Source organism: Falco rusticolus, chromosome 2 (assembly GCF_015220075.1).
Source record: "Falco rusticolus isolate bFalRus1 chromosome 2, bFalRus1.pri, whole genome shotgun sequence".
NCBI classification, from domain to species: domain Eukaryota; kingdom Metazoa; phylum Chordata; class Aves; order Falconiformes; family Falconidae; genus Falco; species Falco rusticolus.
This window is the reverse complement of record NC_051188.1, coordinates 71,241,891-71,266,832: the sequence shown is the minus strand read 5'-3', so window position 1 is coordinate 71,266,832 and position 24,942 is coordinate 71,241,891. Positions and strand designations below refer to the sequence as shown.

The window sequence follows — 24,942 nt, the reverse complement described above, 5'->3', positions numbered from 1 at the left end:
TACAAAACAGAGCTATAACTGCTTATTCTGTTGCTTGTTTCTCCATTACTTTCTGAAGAAGATATAGGTTCCAGTTTAATTTATGATTGGGGTAAATAAAGAAAAAATTAGGAGGACAACAATAAGAAATGGTGTCACAGCATTTCAGAAAGAGCTGTGGACTGAACAAAAAAGTTTTTTAAATTCCCTTCTTTTCTTTAAAAATATGTTCTGGTGCCCTGCTGATGTATACCTGTTGAAGTACTGCTCTATCATTGTTGGTAGTTGAGAAAGGCTCAAAGGAAAACAGGAATTTGAAGTAGGAGAAGGCAAAGAAGTGCATAAATAAGGCTGACACCAGCAGGGGCTCAGAGTAGGGCTGAGCAGTAGAATCATGATTCTTGGTGCTAACCGATGAGCCAGGAAGAACTAGCAGCCTGGGAAAGGGTTTAGCTTCCTATGCTTGCCTCAAAAACTTGGAAACATGCAAGAAACTCTCTTTCAGACACAAGGAGAGACAGATTTTGAATTTCAGGACAGACAGAGTATGTGTTCAGGACTAATCTAGTTACAATCGACCTCCATGGATAAGACAAGAGTCCTGAGGCTGAACAGAGAGAGGCAGCAAAGGAGATGGCATCTGCTCGGGTTTTTAACCTCTTCTTTAAACTGTATACTCCCTTAGATTGTTCCAGGAAAAACATAATCTTCTCCTTAACCAGGAGAAATAAACCTTGACTGGCATGTATCCATTTCCAATGATTTTGCCTAAAGGCTGTCTCTTGGGAATGGTGCAACACTGACTTTTATGCTTACCTGAGCTCACCAATGTGGCTGTGTCCCGCTGTCCAGTGCTATGACTTATTTGAGAGTACCCAGCTATGCTGCACCTCTTATTACACAAAATATCAGAGTAAGAATGGTTTGGAGGTCATGTTAAAACTCATCAAATATGCTGTGGGCTGCCATCTCCTGCTAGGACTGATTGGCCCAAGGAGGAGTCATTCCATGGTAGTGTGGTAAAGGCTGGACTGTTTGGAGAACCTGAGTTTGGAGAACCTGAGGGGAAGACACAGAGGAGCAACATGCGCTCCTGAGTGCGTCTCTGTGGCTGGGATGTGCAATGGCTGGGAATTATTTTTGTCTTTTTCTCAAATATTTGCCTTCTGTTCAAACACGACAGATCTTTAGATCTTCCTTTTTTTTTTTTTTTTTTTTTTTTTTTTTTTTTTTTTTGAGTCAATCTTCTCTTTCCTGCTTTTTTTTCTGCTCTTTTCTCATGTCATTGAGACCATGGTACCAATTTCAGCTTCAAGTCACAAGAAACATAGTCTTCAACTTCTGTCATTTTGATGTATGGCTTTTCAGGGAGATTAAATTTAAGATTTTCTAAGGACTTTGAAGAAATTCTACAGATTCAGCAGAAACCTAATGCAACTCCATATTGCAGCCTCCCTGCTGGTAATTTACGGACATTGGAAGAGTTTGTTTCAAGACTTTCCTCTTCCATGCTACACCATTCAGTGTGCTTCTACTTTAGCCCAAAATGCTTTCTGTTAATATGAAATACAGCTAATCTTTTACAGCATGTGATATACCTCATTTGGTGATACCTTATCAGCATTACTGTAGAGGATGGGTTTCCACTGAATGCCCAGAAATAGACAATCAACCTACAGTATCAGACTCAGTCCCCAGCAGCAGAAAACATGTGGCAATCCTGGGACCCAGACCAATATAATGTGGTCTCGTCTGAAATCTGATTAATAAGCTTGATGTCCCTATGAGCTGGAGGCTTCCACTTAACAATGACTGGGGGAGGCAGCTAGAAGTGAAGGGAAGCACAGTCTGACCCTGAAGGGCACTATTAAGTATTTTGTTTTGCTTCCATGAACATCAGAGTAACAGAATGAAACGTTTTAATTAACCTAGCTTTTGGCTTTGCAATCTTCATCCAAACTTTTTCTCTCTTTTAGAAGCAAGCTTGCTCTATATCCATACCATTCCACCAGATGTCTCTCCCCTGGCCTTTCCCAGGCTAAAGTAACTTTAGAAAAGGTAGAAAAATCTACCTTGGCAGACAATTTGCACTACTAAAAATAATCTCCCCTATGCACTGAGCAGACGGGGCAGAGACTATTCAGAATGTGTACATATTGATCCTATCATTCACATGCCAGAAGTAATTGCTCTCTCTGAGCGTGTTTATAGAACTATATTAACTCCTGTTTTCCTTTCAGCATGTCAGGAATGAGCAAAAACTTTCATAAATCTGCGTGGTTTCTGGAGCACGTAGAGAGCCACAGAACTTTCTGTGGCAGGTCTGGCAGAAGCCAGCTGCCTGGGACAGACTCTTCTGATGGCCAGTGCTACCACAAAGCTTCACAAAGAGCTGGAGGGGCAGCAGTGACCCTGTCAATGTGCCTCTCTGAGGTCTCACAGGACCACTGACATGCTAACCATAGCAGCTTGCTCTGCAGAGCTTGTTTGAAGCAAGTTTTTGCCCCCTGTGTTTTTTTTCTTCAGGGATCTGTAATCCTAACCTCTCTTACCTCAGTTATGCTCCAGGTTCAACCGTGGTTTCCTGTGATGTTTAGAAATAGTTGGAAATCTGGAAATAGATTTCTTTTTTTCAAAATTTGTGGAGACTTTACAATTAATTGGACTTTATTCTCATCCTGGTTGACTTCTGTGAAAGTCCCCTGGTCTCTCCATTCCCCACATCGGACTGAAACAGTTTTCTAACATTTCTTATTGCAGTTGGCAAGATCAGTCCATGACCTATTTCAATTCACTAGCAGCGTTATAATACACAAAAGGCCAGCTGCTCTCAGAAGTGCAATGTGAAGTGTTGTTTCTCAGCTTTTTTACCTCTACAACTTCTTCCATTCCTTTCTCACTGACTCCACAAGCTTGAACCCCCCAAGCCTGTTACTGGCAGAAATGTGGAACAATTAAGCCTCAAAGCCCAGCTCACTCTGACTATGTATGCAGAGCTAGATGAAAGCACAGTGCCATAGCCAAATGGAAGATTTATTAGTACCCTTGCTGAAAACTTATCTTGAAGACAGCCAGCCTGAGAAGGTCAAAACAGGGTTAGGGAACAAGCTAATAGTTAAATAAAAAGCTTCAGAAAATACTAATTTGACTCCCTCCTCCCTGTATGCATGTTTGCATGGTCATGTACCTGTGACCAAAAGAATCAGGTGTTGTTTTGGCATTAAGATAAGAAGTTTTCCTACCCTTACTCTTCTCTTCCTTTGGAAAAAACACCTAGTTCTCTTAGGTATTTCAAGACTCTTATCCCCTTTCCCGCAAAATGCCTAAACTCACCGTAACAAAACCTTTTGTGAACTAACTGAAAACATATCCCTTGGTGTGTTTGTTCTAACTCACTGAATCAACATTTCTCAATAGGGAACACAGGGCATAGTACCTGGCATGTTGATGTGACAGGTGGCAATTAGGCAACACTAGGATAACTGCTGAAAAAGTGGCCCACAACCATGTGACCACTGAGGATACGTACTCTTTAATCGGTAATGACAAAGCAGGAGTACCTTGAACACTTCATATCTTCATAAATATCTCCTGCCTGCCAGAAATATTTATATGCCATGATCTAACTTCAAGTAAGCTCCTGAGAGAGTTTTTGCTGCAGCTTGTAAGGTAGGATTGAGAGTAAAGAATTTACTCCCTAAATGCTTGTAATGGTTTTTAAAATAAAAAACATTAATTGTTGAATTCATAGCTGCCATGGCTTCCTGGGGGCACTGACAAGTGGGGAACCACAAGAGGCAAGGAGATGACAGATGACACTTAGGTTTGGTTGCAGCCAGTGCACTTTCTGCCATTGTTTTTAACATGTTGTCTGTAGGAAAGCCAAGGAGCCAGAAAGGCACAAAATAAATATCAAGAGGCAGCAAGAGAGTGAGGTTTAGGGGCAGATAACCCAAGCAATTACCTCTGGCCAGGTCTGTTGGGGAACTAATTAACCTCAAACAATTCTAGTCACTGAGTGTGGGAGGAAGAAGGGGTTTGCACTTTATGCTTGAAGCTCTGTAAGCATAGCATAAAGGTAAGTGAAGGGTTATTAAGAAGTATTAACTGAGAAATTAGATGAGAGAGGCTTAGAGGGGTTTCCACCATTGCTGTTTCCAGACCCAAAGTGATTCTGGCACTTGTCCAAAAAGAAAGACCTGATGACCCCAAGCCCAGCAGACTTTCCTCTTACCAAAAAGATCAGTGATAAATAATTCATTCCTCAAGAAATGCAGCCTTGGTGTTATGAGTTAGTATCAAAATACCTGTTAAGCATCTTGTAGTAAGGTTTTGCTAAATTTTTTTATGAAGAATTATATCAAATTATTTATTGCCAACCATTCAGGAATAGTAGAAGGGCAAAATAATGTCATGCTTCTATGTCTTACCTTAAATTACCTTTCTCTGTTTTCCTGTTTAGACAATTGCGGCATGCTAATGGTGTGATAAGGGTGAATGTGGGTCTATTCACAGAAGCCAGGGACAGACACATGGAGAAAAGGAGGAAAAATGCAGAAAGAGGCTGAAGTAGTTCAGGTAAACATGTCATCTCTGAAGATGCTCAGATATCCCACAGTTTCAGTCACGGTGTCACTACAAGCCAGAACAGCCCCTCGTATGGCAAGGACGTTCATGTGAAATACATGGTCAGGAGACAAACCGGCGAGTGTATGTGTGCCAAGTACATAACTGCACTTGGAAGCTGCTTAGTAAGGAGTTAAAGCAGTGGGGCAGTGTATGCATTTTATGCAAAGGATACAGGGTTGGGAGACCTGGAAGCCTAGCAGCTGCCCACTTAGGTTGTAACAGTAATTGCTTGGGCAACCATCTGTCAAATGTGGTGCTGTCTTGCTGCTCACTACATTGCCCAAACAGAGCAAAAGTGAGTGACAGTTCTGGTGGTGTGTTTGTGCTAGGGGAACTTAGGCAGACACTGAAGGGCAGGACAAAGTTTTGGCCTAGAAAACCACTGAATTGGAGTGCAGAATGAGACCTACACACAGCAACATGTGATGTCCTGAGAAGGAGATAACATGGGGAATGGAAATGGTTTGCTCACAAACATCAAGAAAGACACAGCGTAAATATAGAAGGATTAGGAGCCATCATGGCTCATACTGAAGTCCAGCAAGCCCAGAATGTTTACTCCACAGGTAGTCAAGAGCAGAAGAACAACACATGCAAATGAGTATCTCCCCAGAAAAGTCTCCCAGCTCCAGCAGCCTGAGACGTGGGGGCATCCTGAGGAAGATGTGCTGCATGTATGTGTTCCAGACTTTAAGGACTTTTCTCTCATTAATTTTTCCAGCTGCTTCTGGGCTCAAACTAATTTATCATAGAATCATAAAATAGCTTGAGTTCGAAGGGACCTTTAAAGGTCATCTAGTCCAACCCCCTTGCAATGAGCAGGGACACCTTCAACTAGATCAGGTTGATCAAATCCCTGTCCAGTCTGACCTTGAATGTTTCCAGGGATGGGGCATCTACCACCTCTCTGGGCAATCTGTGCCAGTGTTGCACCACCCTCATTGTAAATAATTTCTTCCTGATATCTAGTCTGAATCTACCTGCTTTTTTTTTTTTTAAAAAAAAAAATCATTACCCTTTGTTCTATTGCAACAGACCCTGCTAAAACATCTGAAATCATCTTTTTTATAAGCCCCTTTCAAGTACTGAAAGGCCACAATCAGGTCTCCCCAGAGCCTCCTCTTCAGGCTGAACAACACCAACTCTTTCAGTCTTTCCTCATAGGAGAGGTGTTCCAGCGCTCTGATCATCTTTGTGGTCTTCCTCTGGACCTGCACCAAGATGTCCATGTCTTTCCTGTGCTGAGAACTCCAGAGCTGGATGCAGCACTGCAGGTGAGGTCTCACCAGAGCAGAGTAGAGGGACAGAATCACCTCCATCAATGTGTTGGACACATTTCTTTTGGTGCAGCCCAGGATGCGGTTGGCTTTCTGGGCTGTGAGTGCACATTGCCAGCTCATGTCCAGATTTTCATCCACCAGTATACTCAAGTTGTTCTCTGCAGGGCTACTCTGAATCTCTTCATCCCCCCAGGCTGTATTGATACTAAGGGTTGCCCTGACCCAGGTGCAGGACTTTGCACTTGTATTGAGTGTTAAGTCTTCCCAGTAGTATTTTTTTTCCAGGATGGTCATGCTTAACCTGCTTGCAGCACAAGACAGAGCTAACTGATACAATGGTGTACCGTACTGCCTTTGTGACTATGTCAGACCATGTAAAAACATTTGAAGAGGTTGAACTTCGAGATCAGAACATCCTGAAACACTGCACATTCAGATTTATTTTTAACTTGTGCATATTGGTAGTATAAATGTGGGACTACATGAAAGAGCTGAGGTAAGCAGAGGTATTTTCTGTATCTGTCTCCCAAAGAAAGCCTTGTATACCTCTTTGTACATGATTAATTGTTGTTGCCTGAACTCTCATAGAAGACCTATAGCTGAAGAACTGTGAGGTTATTATATATCCATTTAATGCTACTTCAAAGCCTACACTTCCATTTAAAGTACCACACAACTTATCTGAAGGTCCACAAGTCTGGATTTCCTGTGGCTTTACTTACTCACTGGTGAGTATAAATTTGAAACTTTAACAAAAAAGTGTTTGAGCTTTTTGGGAGAACAAAGAAACAAGGTAAATAAAGCATGGTATTTATGGCTTTACAGAGCACAGAAAGAGTCACTTTATTTTATGGTGCAAATGGGAACTTGTTCTGCCTCAGTTGTGCTGAGGACCAGATCGCTAATTTGTGAATCAAATGTGTCTTCGTTATACTGAGGAGTGCTATCTTCCCAGGCCAGCACAATGCACCCCATTGTCACATTATTTGCTGCTACAAAAGTAACTGCAAGTACTTTTAACAAGCCTCCTGGCCACAGGATAATGTGTAATATTTATGGTCACAACAGAAGCCTGGTAGTTTTCTGATGCCTGCTCCCCTCTGGTCTCACTGGTCAGATCAACTCAGCTTGTAAGTCTCAGGGACCTACTTGTGTTATTGTTGATACATAGCTGACAGAGCTGATTCCAGGCATTTCCCCTTTCCTACTGCCCTTTCTCAGTCTGTTATCAGGAACTAGAATCTCGGTTTTCCTGACTTTGCAATGATCTGCTCCAAGGTTTTCTCAGACAGAAAGCAGTATCTTAAACTTGACAGCCAGGCACAGAGGTGCTGTGGAAGCAGGCACCGTGGAAATATACCCAAGCCAGCATGGAGCCTCTCCTTTGCTGATAACTCTGCTCCCACACAACACCAGAACAGGACCCTTCCTATGCACAGTGTGAAGACCCCACACATGGATCCCCCCGCTAAGAAAATTGGTTACTGGGTTATGAAATGTGCTTTTAGTTAGTTTTCATCATGTGACGGCATTTCAAGTCAACTACAAGACGGCAGGAATTTACTTACTAATTTACATACAGGTATTCATCTTTTCCATGTCTGTTACCCAGGAGGAAAACTGGAATACTGTGTTGATAGAACAGCCCCGGGTATTCTCTGTTTCTCAATAAAATTTGTCAATTTTTACATGTCCCTTCTGGTTTGATGGGGAGAAGAAAAGAAGGGGATCCTTCCAGCTGGTTGTGACTGCTTTATTTTTAATTGCCATGGATTTAAGAGTGAAATGAGTGCTGTAATATGCTATATTGATTGTTTAGATTGTAGGCTTGAACTAAATACGTAAAAGGTACTGCCTGTGTGAGGAAGGGACACAAATTTAATAACTGGTTTTCTGAGAAAGCTTATGCTGTTCCGTACTCTACACTGATCTGGTCCTGCAAGGGATATTTCTGGAATTCAATGCCACTTGAAATGGTAATTTATTTCATAAATCAGTCTTCTAGGGTTTGTTTGGGGTTTTGTGGGGTGTTTTGTTTGGGGTTTGTGTTTTGTTTTGGTTTTGTTTTGTTTTGTTTTGTTTTGTTTTGTGTTTTGTTTTGTTTTGTTTTGTTTTGTTTTGGTTTGTTTTGGTTTTGTTTTGTTTTGTTTTGTTTTGTTTTGTTTTGTTTTGTTTTGTTTTGTTTTGTTTTGTTTTGTTTTGTTTTGTTTTGTTTTGTTTTGTTTTGTTTTGTTTTGTTTTGTTTTGTTTTGTTTTGTTTTGTTTTGTTTTGTTTTGTTTTGTTTTGTTTTGTTTTGTTTTGTTTTGTTTTGTTTTGTTTTGTTTTTAAAGCAGGCTCTCTTCCAGAAAGCATACAATCCTCAAATGCCCAAAACAGGGAACACTTAGAGTGGGACCTTCTGTGACTAACCTTCTAAAGAACCCTGGATTCCTGCTATAATGCAGCTCAAATCTCATTCTGCCAGGCCTGGAGGCTCCTGATGTTTATGCTTAGGAAAGCTAGTTCAAGTCATTGGTGGAGATCTTTATGTAAGGTTGTGCTTATAACTGACACATTTTCCTTCAGAAGTGAAAGGCTGGAGAAAGTTTTTGTCATTTTGAGGACAGCTCAAAGTTACCTGAAACCTGCAGTTCCAATGAAGATGCAGCATTACATTTATATGACAGTAAGTGGTAAATTTCTTTATAATCATACTTGATTAATTTTGCTGTTCTTACTGAATGATATAATTAAATACAGTATCTGATGCTGTTGAGATAACTTGTTTTGCCCATGGATGAAGTAGTTTTGTGATCTGCACACAGGACAACTTTCAAAATATGTTTACTAACCAGCTTTTCTGGGTTGTGGCTTGAAGATATACATGCTTTACAATAAACTGAGGGTAATTTAAAGAGAATGCAAAAGCAGATGTAATCACCCTCTTCTTCTGGGAAATTAAGAATAGATGTTTTATCTTCTTTTAAAATATTTCAGGTAGAATCCAATCATACCACATAATAATAAACTGCATACTCAGTGTTGGTTGGCTTAAAAGAATAGCATTTGTTAAAATGTCATGATTTTATTAGGAAAAATATTTTTGGATGAGTTGCTGATTTGTTAAGATATTGTGTAAGAATGTACATGTCCTGAAGGTCAGACTGCATTATATATGTTCTAAATAGGCTGAATCCACCCTGACAATAATACAATCAGGAGACTTCACTGAATTAAGTTTGAGAGTTCACTGAATTAAACTTGCAGATACTGCTAGATTCTAAATTTAAGTTAGGAAAAGTTACTACAGAAACACAAAACAAACTTTTTGGGATTAAAGCCACTTGTGAAACAGTCTAAGAGGGCCAGCTAAAAGTCACTGTGATAAATAGAATGTGTAGTCCTTACAAAATCCAAATTGTCCTTATTATCCCTAAATAATTAACATATGAGATTTTCATTCCCATAGGCTATTTCCTAAGAATTGTGAGCTCTCACTTTCAGATCAGTGAAGCTGACTTCATTCAGTGAAATACCATCACACTCATACTTGGGATAAATTCTGCTCAGGTAATGAACAAAATGTATTAGGCTGCTGCTGTACTGATTCCCCAGAGAACGCTCACAGCTAAACCAGTGTCTAATTCACGACTCTAAACCTGCAGCAGCTTGTAGCTTTTACTAGTCAGAAAAAAAGGCACAATTAAATTGATATTTTTAACTTTAATTTTTGAGTCTTTTGGGATTCAGATGCTGCCCCCCACATTATTCATGTAAGAGATGATTTGAGTCTTTTGGGATTCAGATGCTGTCCCCCAAATTATGTATGTAAGAGATGATTCAAACAGGGACGTGACATTGTTATCCTGGCTTCTGGTACCATCGTGCCAGCATCACTGTGCCCCTTGACACAGTCTTACAAGGATGATTCAGCCATTTGCATGCAGACGCCAATCCATTTAGGGTGATAGATGCAACTAGGCAGGAGTGGGGTGGGAGAAGGGATTTAGCGTCACATACATTTGAATTTCTGTTCTTGCTAAAACTTACGGAAGGATCTTTATTTGTCCCCAAAGTCCACTCAGCAGTCAGAGATTATTATAGAAATACAGTATTACAGGGACAAATGTAGTAATGTCCTACATAACCAGGGGAACACTGTAAGCTTGGCTTGATACCATGTGATTGACATGACCTCAGAAAGTCTGCTTAACCCACTGTCCTGGTTTCAACTGGGGTGGAGTTAATTATCTTCTTAGGAGCTGGTGTGGAGCTGTGTTTTAGCTTTGATGTGAGACTTCTCAACTCCTCAGGCCCTGTTAGTGAGAGGGCTGGAGGGGCACAAGGAACTGGGAGGGGACACAGCCAGGGCAGCTGACCCGAACTAGCCAAAGAGGTGTTCCATACCATGGGATGCCATACCTGGTATGTACACCTGGGAGGCTGGCCGGGGCAGGCAGATTGTTTCTGGGGGACTGGCTGGGCACCGGTAGGCAGGTGGTTGCATTGTGCACCATGTGTTTCTTTCTTCTTTTGCCTCTGGATTTTATTCTTTCTCTTCCCCTTTTCATTATAATTGTAATTGTTATTATTGTTCTTTCATTTTTATTCTATTTCAATTATTAAACTTTTCTTATTTCAACTCTTGCGTTTTACATTCCTTTCCAACTCTCCTTCCCATCCCTTGTGGTGAGGTGGGAGTGAGTGAGCGGCTGCGTGGTACTTAATTACTGGCCAGAGTTAAACCATGACACCCACGTGGGCAGTAAACTCCTGGCACTAAAGGCAGCCTAAGTGATCAACCAGTCTGCTGGCTTGGTGAGCTGCAAGACTTGTCCACATGCTCTTTTCTCAGTTTTTTTACAGACACTCCAGTTAAAGGGTGGAGAAGACTTGAGCCAGCATTTTATTTCATTCATCTCTTACTCCTTTTGGATAGCTGCAAACAGACTTTAATCCCCCTCATGTGTTGGGCTCACCAGTGAAGCCAGAACCGTGCTCAATCTAGTTATTAGTAGCTGCAAAGGCAGGGCTGAAGTAATATGGCTAATGTCTGCGTATCCCTGTCCTATTCAGCAGAACTGCAAGCTCACAAAATACGGTGCAGCAGTTTCTGGGATATCCAATTCCATTGGAAGGGCTTTGGACAGTGTTGGAGGAGATGAATGGGGGTCACAACATCAAATAGGGATGCAACTGTGGTGACAAAACCATATCTGTGTGTCCTTGGGCTGGGGCTGGTGCAAAATGCAGGTTTTTTTTAACACAAGCAGCAACCTGTGCTGTTGTATCCTATATGTCACTGTATTGAAAATGCAATATTTCACAGCCCTACAAATATTGCTTCAGAAGGACAGAGGCAGTTTGTGACTCACCAAACTTTATTTGCAAGCTGATCACGATTTTCATGTAAATGGCATTCTCTTAGCATTTGCCAGTTTGGTTAAAGCTGAGAGAAAATTGTCTTGCCAAGATTTCTCAGCATGCCGTCTCCCCACTTACCTCACTTGTCTGCCTTCTGCTCCCCTTTACCACAGCACCTGATTCACTGTGCAAACTGGATGGAAATGACAAGGCCTCAGCCACAGCCATAAGCTTGCTTGGTTGAAGTGACATTTCTTGTGAATGACTGTAATGCAAGAGGCATTTGCATGACAGCATTTTGAAAACACAACTATGTAGTGCTGTCAAACAACCTTTTTTCCCTCATTAAAGAAGGGTGAACAGTTGCCATACACTATCTGACTATGAAAATACTTCTATTTAGAGTCAAAAATCAGCTGCCTTTATATTGCTTGATTTTGCAATCTGCTTAGCCCTACTTGATTAAGTGCTTGTCAGAAGCTGATGTTGAAGGTAATGTGTTTTTTTATCACATCATCCCCCCTCTCAGATTTAGAGACATGATTTTCCTGTTTTCTAGTAGGAAGAGGGAATGAAGTATGGTGATCTGATCTGGGTTCAAGATTGAACCCAACCTAAATGTATAGGAGCACTTGTACTCATAGACCACAGTCAAGAATAAACTGAGATGGCTTCTCTGGCTCAGACCACAAACCAAGCAAATAGTGTCTGCCTGTGCTTGTCCATATAGAGGGGAGGCTACAAATAATGAGCCAGGAGAAATCGTGAACTCTTTCATGGAGTTGTGCTTTTGTCCTGGATTCACTGCAAGCGTGACTTGGCCTGCATCAGTCCTTGTGCCCAACTTCTTGTCAATTTTCCATGGAAAGGAAATCCAAATACTTACTCAGGCTGGAAAAAATAAAAATAAAAATGCCATGCTCCAAACATATGTTGTTCTAAAGGTTTGGGATCCAGGACCAGTCTACCTCAGGGCATAAGCATATGGGGGAAAAATGGTATTCTAGTATCAGACTAAACTCTGGATCCACCTCTGTAGGCTTAATTCTTTCTCCAGTGATTTAGCCAAGTTTCATAGCAAACATGCCACTATTAGAACTGGAATATTTAGAGGGCTTGGAGCTGCTGTAAATGGAATTATAATCCAGTCATTTTTCAACATTACACTGTCAGAGGTAACCCCTGCAGAAGGTTTTATCAATCATTTCCTATGACAGTCTCTAATTCTCAGCTTCCTTAACCACTGCCCTATATCATTTCTTGTCATGTAGCTAATTAGGACATGACATGAGAAAGGTGGAGGCCTTTAACTTGAACATAGCGGAGCAGAGGATTTGCTCAATTAGGGCCTTAGCTTCTTGATTACTTTATATCATTTAGGAGTGTTACCCCAACTATATTTCTGTGGAGGGATGTGTGGTAGGACTTCTCCCTATGAAAAGAAAGACTTACAAGTTCAGCTTTATCTGAGCTCTTCCTAAATCTTATTGCTGCATCAGTTCTGCTCCCTGGACTGACATATGGTGAAAGGATTTATTTTCAGATATATCAAGTCTTCACTCTTTACTACTAGGGCATTTAGAAGAGATCAAAGTGTTACACCTCCTACTGCTAACATGCTATTTACAACTCTTAATCCAGTTCTTCAAACAGATCTGACTGATTGGGTTATCCCATTTCATTAAACTTAAGGGATGTGCATATGATCAAGCAGACTTTGTTCCTGGCAGTCTAAACCTACTGGAAGTGTGAGAAAACATGCCTTAGGATTTTACTGTCATAGCAAAGAAGCTGTGAGCACCTGCAGTGTTGCCTTAAGGAATTGGTGTTGGATATGCTTTTTTAGAAAAAAATCCAGTGGGAGAGAGAATTGATGAAGAACAATTAGAAGCCTCAATAATAATTAAAACATAAAAGAAGGCAAAGTCATATCTCTAAAGATTCACTTTCTTTGCAACAAATATCATTCTCTGAGGACATCAATCCATGCATGTGCTGGGGAACGGGGGAGCAAGATTTCATAGACATGACAACTGATGAAGACTGGTCACTGAGGGTCATCTTGTCCCCCTGAAAAACATTCTTAGTCTTGCCAGCTAATTTGACATCTGTGTTGCCTGTATAATCTCTTATACTAAATATCTACATATATATTTTCTAGCCCTCATTGTCATTATATTGATGCGTCCCATAGCAGTATATTCCCATCTCCACCCTTACAGTGTCTGACGGTGAAATGAGTCAGACCTACAGGTTTCCCAAATAAGGATGTTTTGCAGCTTTGACTATTTAACTATCATAAAAGCTTCAATTTCATCTTTCCCAAGCACTTATGCCAGCATTGCTTATACCGTTCTAGGAAGTATATTAATATAGTTGTATTCTCATTCAGGCTTATGTGAGCATATCTATATGTTGCTTTAGAAAAGTCCCACAGCCATCTGGCAGTAAGCCAGAGTGGTTAGGAAGTCCAGTCATGGAAGAGGACTAAGTCTACCAAGACTGGAAAATAGAAGCACAGAACAAAAGATCTAATCCTTTCTCCAGACAGTTTGCACACTACATACAGGAAAAACAGCTAACACATCAGGTAAATGAAATCCCTGTACTGCAAAGGCACTGGAGGTATAGGCTCCAGCCCATCAGCAGGCTAGATGTTGTTGAGGTCTTTGCTATCTTCATCGAGAAAGAGATTGTGAAGGAGGGACTGAAGGACACTCCTGATTGTAACTTTGCAAAGGTTTACAGACGCCTGTGGAAAATGTGGGTGATGCCACAGCCTGAAAAGAGTGGCCAGAATCATTTTATATAGTGAACAGAGCTGAAATTAAAAGGCAAAGATACTAAGATCCTTGAAAGAGATGACAAGTAGCCTGCATCTGATAAATTGGAAAAGAAAAAAAGACAGTGAAAAGCTTCCAAGACAAGAGTAATATGATCAAAATTAATGACTCATAGAACAGCACTTTGCAGCAGCAGTCTGAATGGATATGCAAAGAGAGGGATTTGCCAAAGCAGATGAAAACAATTTTGTACTAATAAAATGAAAGCCTTGGTGAGAGTCATACTGTGTAAAGGAACTTTTGCAAAAGGAAAAAATGATATCAAGCCATGTCCAGAATGTGAAAAGCTAGAAAACAGAACCACTACAACTGAACGACAAGCTAGTGAGATAGTAAGGGTGGCCACAATGAGACAGAGAAACATTGTCATGGAGGAAAGAGTGTGGAACAGCAGCTTGGGTCTAGCCCTAATAAACTTACCCTAATGGCTGGAGCTTCCAGATACAAGCCTTAGTCTTCAAACAACATGCTAGCTACATGCGGTCATGCGGCACCTTCCGCAGAGGAAGAGGCAGGCTGTTGGCTAGCGGATAAGCTGTAAAGGCATTTATTTCAGGTACTGTGGAAAAGACAACAGCACAAGAAACATCAGGTTCTGTTAAAATTTATGCATATTCTTTATACTGTGTTTGTGCCTGGAATATTATCAGGATGTCGACATAGTCTATTAGACCTTATTCACAAAGAAGCAGGCTGTGACATCTAATTATCTTAATGCGTGACGAAGGGTAAATTTGTACTTCCCTGTGCAGAAATACTGCAAACAGGCCAGCCACAGAAATGAAAGGAAAAATGAAAGCGGGGTAATTGCCTCGGAGTTCATACTAGCACTGCTGCAGTAGTATGGAGGGAGGGAGGTAGAAGAAGTGTAGTTAGCAGAGCAAGAAGTAATTCAGCATAGGGTGGAGTCACTGCAGAGTACCAGTCTCAGCTGAGCCCATATTGCTCACCCAAGGGAATTCTGCTGCGGGGAGCAAACTGTCTGGCTGGTGCTGGACTGGGAAATTTGTTAGTAAGTAGGAATGGAGAGAGAGCAAAGTGAGTGCAACAGACATCAAGGGGAAGAGAACGAGGGAGCTTGGGCATGCAAATATCAGAATAGCAGACAGCCGTAACAATCAAAATATGACCTAAGGAGCAGCCTGAAATACATGGCTGGGAAATCCGCCAGCCCATGAACAGGAGCAAAAAGCTGTGACAAAGCCTCTTTCTCTGACAGTGTTATTGGTGGTTACTGATACAATTACCACTAACAGCAAATTGATCAGTTGTAAAACCCCCTCTTCTGGTTGCTGAGAATCAAAGGCCTTTTGACCAAGTCTTCTCAACACTTATGATTGAGGTGCCAAGGGTAGAAGGGTTATATTTGCCGTCTTTTCTCCTTTCCCCTCCTCACCAAGTTTGAAGACCGGACACACATCATGCTCACCAGATATGTTAGTGGAAGGAAGGTCTGCAAAGTTATGTAATCTTGTTTCTTGGGGTTGAGCCTAAATGTCCTGATCTTCCTTAGTACCTAAACAGTGACTCAATTATTGAGACATGCGCAATCCACATGCTGTACAAGGCTTGTGCACAGGGTTGGACTTTACCTCGGATTACACTCTACAGGCACTGTTGACTTAAATTCACATTGAGTTATGGCTAACAGAGACCATACAGGTAGGGACAGAGTGCCCTGCTTGCTCCTGGAAGGAGGCTGTGCTAGAGTAAAAGCTCTCCTATTAAATGGCAGTGATATAACTGAAGAGATCATGGGGTCACCAGGGGAGTCTCTGCACCAATAAGGTCTTAGGACATGTAGCTCTTCAGCCTTGAAGCTTTCCTAACTCACCTGAGAAGGTAAGCAGTAGGCGGAGAGAAAAACAAATATTCTCGTTTACAGATTACATATGTAGATGGGAAAAAGAACTGCTATGCTCAGATGAATCCACATTTATGAGATTATCTGTTCTGCTCTCACCCTGAAGAAGTGAAAATAGCTATTTTCTTCTATTTTATTTTTCTTTTGATAGAACAACATTTTAAATAGATTGCATTGAACCTCCAAAATCTTTTCTGAAGAATGATGGTGAACTCAGTGGCCGGGCTTTTCCTCCCTGTCTAGCTTTCAAGTATTCCCATAAAGAAGCAAGGAAAAGAGAGAAGAAAAAAAAAGCTCATAGTATTTGCTAAACACTGATGGGAATCAAAGCACTTGAATTTTAATTTAATCAGATTGTAGACTGTAGTTTAGGGAAATAACTCAGTTTTATTTTCTTGATAGACTTTGCAAGTAAAACCTGTAATTTAGCAAATATTAAACAAATTTATTTAAAATATCAATTATACTAATCCCAAACTTATACACACAAACCCATAATTAACACAATTAGCGTTGCGGAAACTGTAAACATTACCATTTAACATCATATTCCTAACAATCAAGAGATGGAAACATAAAAATTAGCTGCCAAGTTGTTCACTCACAGAGCTACCTTTAATTCAGTCTTTTCTAGACACCTTAAATCGTATTTCAGTATTGATTGTAAAATACATAAAACCTTATTGAGACAGCCTTCTAAGCGTTCCTTCCTAATGTGTATATAAACTGCTTCCAGCCTAAGCCATCTTTTGATACCCATAAGAGCAGTTCTAGGGTACTCTTGCAGGTGTAGTTTAAATAAATCAAAGATCTGTTTGATACCATGCCATCTCCAAGCTGCAGAAAGTCACTATAAAACAGCCACTTCTCCATAGCTTCTCCTACATTCTTTCCTCTTTAGTAGAGTACCTGTCTTACACCAGGAGACACAGAGACTCAGCTTTTGTCCACCCTTGCAGTGTTTGCTCCCTCTGCATGGTCTCTGAAGGCAGCAAACATTGCGGAGAGGATTTGGCCCCTTCTGCACAGCTGTGGTGAGTCCTCAGAGCAGCGCAACCTTCTGCAAAGGGAAGCCAGATATGGAGATCCTGAAATGTGGGTACCTTCTCTTCAACTCCACCCTGCCTCTTCAGCCCCACAGAGATCTCCTTCCAGTGGGTACATAGCTGGGCTAAAGGCTGAATATAACCTGATATGTGAATCTGAAAATGCTTGCTCTGAAAACCCCTGGTTGTCTAGGTACAACATATGGATTTACTATTAAATTAATGTTTCATAGGATCAGACTCTCTGCTGAGTCTCTGTAATTTGGCATGGGATTCTTACTGAACCAGACTGTCACTTCAGTGATGGTATTTGTTTTTACATCATTTGAAAGGAATAATAACCTGTGGAATTGTGCCAAAATCATATGATGTTTTTCTCCTAATATGCTTCATTGATTTAGACATTTAACTGAAAAAGTTACAGCTTCCTTCTTATTTACAATAAATCGTATTTGTTTTTGTAAACAAAGCAGATTCTGGGAATGTGAATACCTCATACAGACAAAACCAATATAGATCATAACTGAGAAACGTAAAAAAGATGCTTACGCAAACTTGGCTTTCCACATAGTTGTCTCTGCCCTGCCATACTTCCCTGATCTATAGCTTTTGGGGTGGAGTCAGGTCACCACTGCTTTTGCAGTTTTTCTGCTGAAAAACTAAACCGGCAAATCAACCTTCTGTACCTTGTGGGAACTGGAAGGTAAGCAATACCGTTTTTGAGAATGATCCAAGGCATGAGTATCTTCTGTCTGGCCTGTTTAAAGGTTGGAACACCAGAGCTAAATCCCCAGAGTTAAAAAAGCGCAAGAGCTACTTTTTCTTCAGGACTCCAAAGCAAGAAGCTGAGGATCAATACTGCCCTGTGGATGAAGTGTAAGTGCTGTCTGGGAATAAGACACAACCCAAACTGAAGTCTCGGCAGTGATTACCTCTCCTTTCACAATGCTGTAAATCTGAAGCGTTAAGGATACGTCTGTGTGAGACACCTAAAGATCTGAGGAAGAAAAAAGAAACGTGGAAATTAATGACATTTCACTGAAACTCTGCTTTCAAAACAGAAATACCTCCAACAAAAAAACCAAACACCTGTAAGCCTGTGGTATTGTTCAGAATTCTGACAACCAGGATGAGGGATCCAAACCTGGCATTTCTTTTTCCTTGGCAACTTGATTTCTCCAGAATTGCCTCTTTGATGTTCATTGACACCATTAGAGGCCACAAAGTCAGTGAGGGCAAACACATCTCATCTATCCCAGAGTTGTCAAAGTTGGATGGTTAAGCTTGGGCCAGTCACAGCAGGCTTCTTTTACAGTTATTAGAGAAAAACGGGTACCTCCAGTGATAGTTTGCTTGATGTGTCTTGGACAAGTATTTTAAGACAAGATGAGTCATTTCTGGAGGCACTTTTTTCTTTGAACCAACTTCAAAGGTATTGCAGGTGTCCAGCTCAGATCTTTAGCTGCCAAAGCTGAGGTAGACTAACTTTTTCAGTAATTCAGCCAATTGACATGATTGAGTATTTGACCCACTTAAACCAAATTTCCTAGTATGAAATAGGGATATTATATCAGGGTAAGGATGGTGCGTTGTAACCAGGAGCAATTCTCTCTTAAGCTAAGGTGTTGGGAACACCAGTGAACCAGAACCCTTACTTTAAAGTGTGGAAAGGGAATGGAAGGGCCCTTTGGAGCTACAATCCTTTCAGTAATACTGAATAGGTTTTACCTCTTCCCCAGAGTAATTTGCATACCAAATGAAATTATATTGCTGTTTCTAACACCATAAGGCCCTTACTGTATCTTAGGTCTTACATTATTTTGACTTTTTGTCTTATGCTATTTCAAACCAGAGTAAACCCACTGTCTTCCCTTTAACCTTGCTAGGAAGTTTCTTCCCAAACTCAGCAAGTGTAAGCATTGACTTCAGGGAAAGCTGAATAAATCTCTGAACTCCACTGCCTGTGTTGAATTGGCTTGGTGCTGTCATCTAACCATAAAGGAATCAAGTGACAATTGGGAAAGAAATCCTTATGGGCTGTCAGATATGACATAATGCTTTCCTAGGTTATCTGCCCTAGAAGAGATTCATGGCACTCTGGAGTGGCAGCCAGATAACTTTGAACATTTCAATAGCCCCTGGACACCTATTTTTAGGGAACCATACTCCACCCCTGTACTCTGTCACTGCCGTCTCTTTTGTTTCCACATACTAAGCAGTTTTCAGATGCCATTTCCTTGTTTCTGAGAAAAATGTGTGAAGCAGCCAGGAGAAACCCAGCAGAGAATGACATGTGGAAGGACGTTGAAGCACAAAAAGGGAACAAGGGGAGCAAGACCTTACTTCAGGCAATCCTGAAGTTTTCCCTGCTCGTAAAGAGGTGTTGTATCTTGGCACAGGAGCACAGCAACATACACTTTTCTACCTGTCCTAGTACATGACAGACCGCATTGATGGTCATAAGACACAGCTTACATTTGTTCTGGTGCAGATATTGATCCTGAATGTATAGCTCAATGATTATTATTTAAATACATGCCATAAATTAAATAGCTTCAATCCAATTCAATTTACACCAAGATGAGTGTTTTTTTTCCCATTACCAGGAGGCTCTGTCATGTTCTCTTCACCTTTGTATTCACATTGTCAAGGAAATCTTATGAAACAAATTATATTTATCTGAGAGGGAGGCTCAGTACTGTATTCAGCCTTTCTTGGTACTTCTTTTCCTATACACATCTTTAATATATGAAATGCCTGCCTTATGCTTTCTCTTTATATGCTCTATTATGCCTTCATGTTGACAGATTTTTCATTCCTTCTCTGCTTTCATGAAGCTTCTTGGAGCAGGAGATTGGCCTCAAGGAAGAGTCCCCACTTCTTTTCAGACTCTTTTCCTGTTAATCCCCTTTCCCACATGTATTCATCAGACACAGCATCTTCTGTGAACAGAGCAAGGCAATACTGAGCACAGCCCCCCTCAGTTAGCTGGTGGGGTGTATTTTCCACTGAGGCTGCAGGTCTAAAAGAGTTAGGAAATCCCTTCAGATTTGGTAACAAAGAGGAAGACTGCCAAATTCTGTTTCCATGACATTGCTAATTCTTAAGCTCAGGGGCACAAGACCAGTGAAGCTGACAAAAGGATAAAGCCAAGAGAGTCCTATTTCTTGATGGTTTTATCCATAATTTAAGCTGAATGGCCGAGGTTTTCTGAAGGCAGATTTTGAATCAAGAGATGCCCTTAGAACATCTTTTGATTTTTTTGATTATGGGAATACAAGTTATAAGATTAGATGCTTCTAATCAGGCACACGCATACTAATCAGGCACATGGCACAAAGAATCAATTAAAATATATTTGAAAATAAATGTGGCATTTTGAGGGTAAGACAAGGGTTCTAATATCCCTAGGTGGTTTTTTCTTTGTCTTTTAAATACCTGTTATCTATGAATGCAATAGAAAATTACTATGTTGGCAAGTAGCAACTTCAGCTGTTTTCTTAACAGGATTTTTCTGTCTTTCAGAATATATTTCCTTTTTGTATCTCATTCACCAGCATATCCTCAGATTGTATAAATCAATAGAGCTTGAATTACATTCCTGGAGCTATGCTGACTTCTATCTCTTGGGGATATGGTCTACAGCCTCTAAAACTTTAAATGCATAGAGTACAGGGACTTCTGGATTATTAAATTAATGGGAGATATAGATTCACTTTGGAAGAAATACAAATTCAAAACAAGAGGCAGAAACCAGAATTTAAAAAACTCATGACTTTCTGAAATGATTCATAACTCAAAGAACATGATCTGTTTTCTTCAGCTTTTTCTGAATATAGCTGGCTGAATATGAGCACAACAAAGATACTCATTTCATTTTTTAATGGAGACATCTAGCACTCTAAATGTGTTGAGTCCAAATGTCATTTTGACATAGTTATTCTGGTATGTTGTAATTCAGCACCCAACAGGGTAGGGATCAATAGCTGCCCTTATTTGCTGTTTGTCTGACAACACAGAACACATCCCTTAGGGGCGTACACTTAAAGTGAGTGATGTTGCTAAGAAACCCATTAAAATATGTTGTTAATTGAGGATGAATAGCCTCCTAGTTATTTGGAACATTTCTTACCAGCTCGTTTCATGTGGTGTGCAAATGAGACAACATGTACTGGTAGCTGCTGATGTCAATGCCACTGGTTATTTCAGAAGCACACACAGCAGGGAATGAGAAAGGTCACAATTATCAGATAAGGAAATTGCCTATGTTTGCTTTGATATTGGTAACCTTATTTGGGTGACATCACAGAGCTCTGCCTGACTGAAAGGAAGCGAGAGAGAAAACAGAAAGTGCAGTGAGATGGCCTGACTTCTCACGGTGAACATTTGTTTCCTTGTCACAGTCTCAGGAGCAGAAGCTGTTCTCTCCCCAGTTGCTATTTATTCTTGGAGCAAGGTTCTGAACATAACTGAACACTCTGGCTAATGTTAATTTTTAAAAAATATTTTCAGCCATATCACCTATGTAAAATGCACTCAGAACAGATTTAAGTAGGCTGTGCTGCCATGATTGTCCTCTTCTTGATAGAAATACATAATGAAATGTACTCCATTAGAAATAAATAAAACATAATGGTTGGTGCTCTCCTGCTCATTTGAATGGGTATCCCAAGGCTTTTCCATGTGTTACTTTTAGAATCATGGTCAAAGGTGTCCTCCATGCTCTTCAATAGGATGCAAGCACTGAGAAAAGATGAGGGTTGATCAGCAAAACAAAGAGCAGCATACAGAAGAATGAAAGTATTGAATGTTGCTTTACTTAACAGTGTTTCTAAGAAATGCTGGAAAAGAAAGGGCTTTATGGAAAATGTATTGCATCTAAAAAGGGAGCAGCAGTGTATTTCATCCTTTTTCTGAACGTTTTCTTTGCTGAAATGCTATGAGCTGTAGAAGAGCTTTCATAAAGACTAACAGATTGTACCTTGGGAGCTCTTGCAACATGTCCCCTCCCTAAACTGTTTCTTGCTGAAAGCTGGGCATAAGTAACAGGAAAAGAACATTTAATTTCAATTTTAAGCATTTTACACCAACCAAAGCCGAGACAGGACAACAGGTAGACAGACATTTACTCTGCTTTGCTGTGGTGCAGATTCTTATGCTGGCCAAACATCCCCTTCAATACTGTTTCTAAAAAGAACAAAAAAGCTGCAAGAGGTGTTCCCTTGAAAGACCAGCTGTTGTGGGGATAAGTGTGTGACCACAGGTGCTCCAGCAGAAAACACTGTTGTACTCAGGCCTTTGCCTGACAGTAATGGGCAAATCTGGAAGGAAAACAGCTGCCATCAACAGGGGGTTCTGAGCCATGTGAATGAGACCACGTAAAGCATCTGTATTTGCACACTTATTTTCCCTCTTCCTGAGTTCTGCTTTTCACAAGCTCCCTCCTACAGTTCAGTTTTCTTTCAAGAGTTGATCATATACATTTAAATATGAACTGAATCATGACATAAATCTTATAGACACCTGTACCAAAGTTTTCTACATAGAATATTCTGACAACTCTAAGAATACCATGTGTCTGTCTCAGGATGTGTGGGCCAATTATTTGTAAAAAAAATGAGACAAATTTTAAGAAATTATCAGAAACTCATTTTATCTTTTCTGCATATCTTTATGCCTAGTTTTAATTTACATGAATTGTTTATTGCAATCTCATCTGTAGGCAAGTGCATTGAAAAGGTTTAATGATATAACATTTCATGTGAATCTCTTCAGAAAGCAAATATTGTGTTGAGGAACACAGGAGAACAGAGCTGTAAAGTAAAATAAGAAAGTTTATTTCTGAAATAAAAAGAAAGAAAGGACAATGATGCAACTTATTACAATCTTTTTGGAAAGAACTTAATTTTTTTAGATGTTTCTTTAAGTTTACAAAGATTGATAAATTTATTAATCTAATCTTAATAAAATACTTTTAATCATTCTTCTTTCAGAAATTATGGGAATTTTTGAGATTTGTGAAAAGCCTTGATAGATCTTTCCTATGACAGATCTATTGGATGAATGTGTCTGACAAGCCAACACTGCCCGTCTATTCAAACTGAAGGTTTCTGCATTCAGTGACTCCTTCCAAAACAGCAGAGGAAAGAGTCACCTAGATCTCTGCACTCAATCACTTCAGTTAACAAGAACGTTCAGGGTAAGCTCTGGGGTAACTGCTGCTACTGAGTTTGTACACGATGCCCTGCTTAGTACTTCAGATGTATAGGGATTTTTTTGTATATATAGAGAAGTAAAATGATCCTAGTTACTAATGTGTTTTTTTATCATCCAAAGGACATTTTTCAGATTTAGAACACATCAAAAATTTGTGTCCAGTGGCTATTGCTTTTGTTTCTGTTTCAGACATAGCAGAATTCAAATCACTTTCAAACTTAGCACCTGGAAATCTCAAAATAGAAACTGCACATAGAAGACAATGGTCTTGTAATTTCATGAAGTTCCTTACACTAGGTTGTATTAGCTCCAGAAAACTACTAAAATCTATTTGTGAGGACTAATTGCAATTTACTTCTTTCATGAAGTAGTTTATTGATTAAACATGGCCCTGGAGCTAACATTCAGTTTAGATCAAGAGCCTGTGGAAACCACTTACCACGATGAGAAATTTGTTTCACTGTGAACACACAAGGAAAACCTTTGTAACTGAAAGATATTCCATTCTTCCCCATGGCCTCTTCCCTTGAAACAGGTCTTATAATGTGTGTTTCAATCCAAGTAAGTCATTGCCGTGTTTAATCAAAGATTAAAAGAAAAACTAATTTCATCATCTATCTCCTCTCAAAGATATCTCTGGGTCAACAGTGTAGGAAACTAAAGTTATTAACTAGATGATGAAGGAATTCTGTCAAGAACTGTACATGACTGCTCCCACAAGATCTCTAAACACCACTAATACTTTCTTCAGTAAAATTAATCCCTGTTCATTAATGCAAAACACTGGGCAAAATCTGCATGCTTTAACCTGGCAGCACAGCCAGTTCTGGACACACAACCTTTACTGCATGCCAGACTGAGAAATTTGGCTGTTAGGAAACTCGGGTTCTTATGAAGGTTTTTGCATTCCTTCCAGTTACTGCCTCCTGGTTCCTGATCATGAAAAAAAGCCTCATTTTCTAGGAGCTATAGAGGTATGGACAATTGCATACAGACAGGGCCTGTCTGGAGAGACGGGTGCAGTGGTTGTATGTTTGATGAGAAGCTGTGAAGAAGGCCTTCTTCATCAGGAGACAAAAGTGTTCAATGGTTGTGGCTGGCCAGCAAGATGCAGTGTGAAAAGCTCAGACTGCCAGCCCAGGTTTCTGGATTTCCTTCACTCCTTCTGAGGACCTCTCGCCAACTATGAATTTTTGCTGTTCTTTTCTTTTCTAAATGGAAATTAAAGGGCACCTGAAGCCCATTAAAATTAGCTCTGACACTTCAAGTGGAAATGCACCTAAGATGACACAGTGAAGTGATGTTGTTCTAAAGACATTTCTTTGCAATGAAAACTTTAATTTTTCTCTGGGCCTGGCAATATCAGCTTGCCTATAAAAAGTCAGTGAGGAGACCTTAACTGCCTGAGTTCATATTCAACGTTCAGGTATAGCTGTGAGAAGCTGATGAACAGAAAAAGATCCAAAGAGTGCCATTGCAGTGTAAAAATAATAAAATTATACTTGTTTAACAGCTGCTGCAAATAAGATTTCTGTTATTTTTCTTCTTAGGGAAGTATAAAGTAAAATAGTACAAGGGAGACAGTATAAAACAAGAATCCAGTGAATGCTTGTGTTTCTGGTTTAATTTTTGACCTGTGTTGGTTTTGCAACTTCTGTTGACTTTAATAGAGACATTTGACAGTAACATTTTCAAGGGCATCTAAACAACTTAGACTTCTAAGTTCTCGGTTTAAAACTGT

At 40.1% G+C, this 24,942-nt stretch overlaps 1 long non-coding RNA gene across 1 annotated transcript; it reads left to right on the top strand.

Annotated features, from left to right (window-relative positions):
• Positions 1-10,153: 10,153 nt before the first annotated feature.
• On the top strand, positions 10,154-24,716 carry LOC119143862. The gene is made up of 3 exons (XR_005102854.1): positions 10,154-10,293; positions 22,979-23,184; positions 24,118-24,716. It is a non-coding gene; the product is annotated as an uncharacterized LOC119143862 (long non-coding RNA).
• The last annotated feature ends 226 nt before the right edge of the window (positions 24,717-24,942 follow it).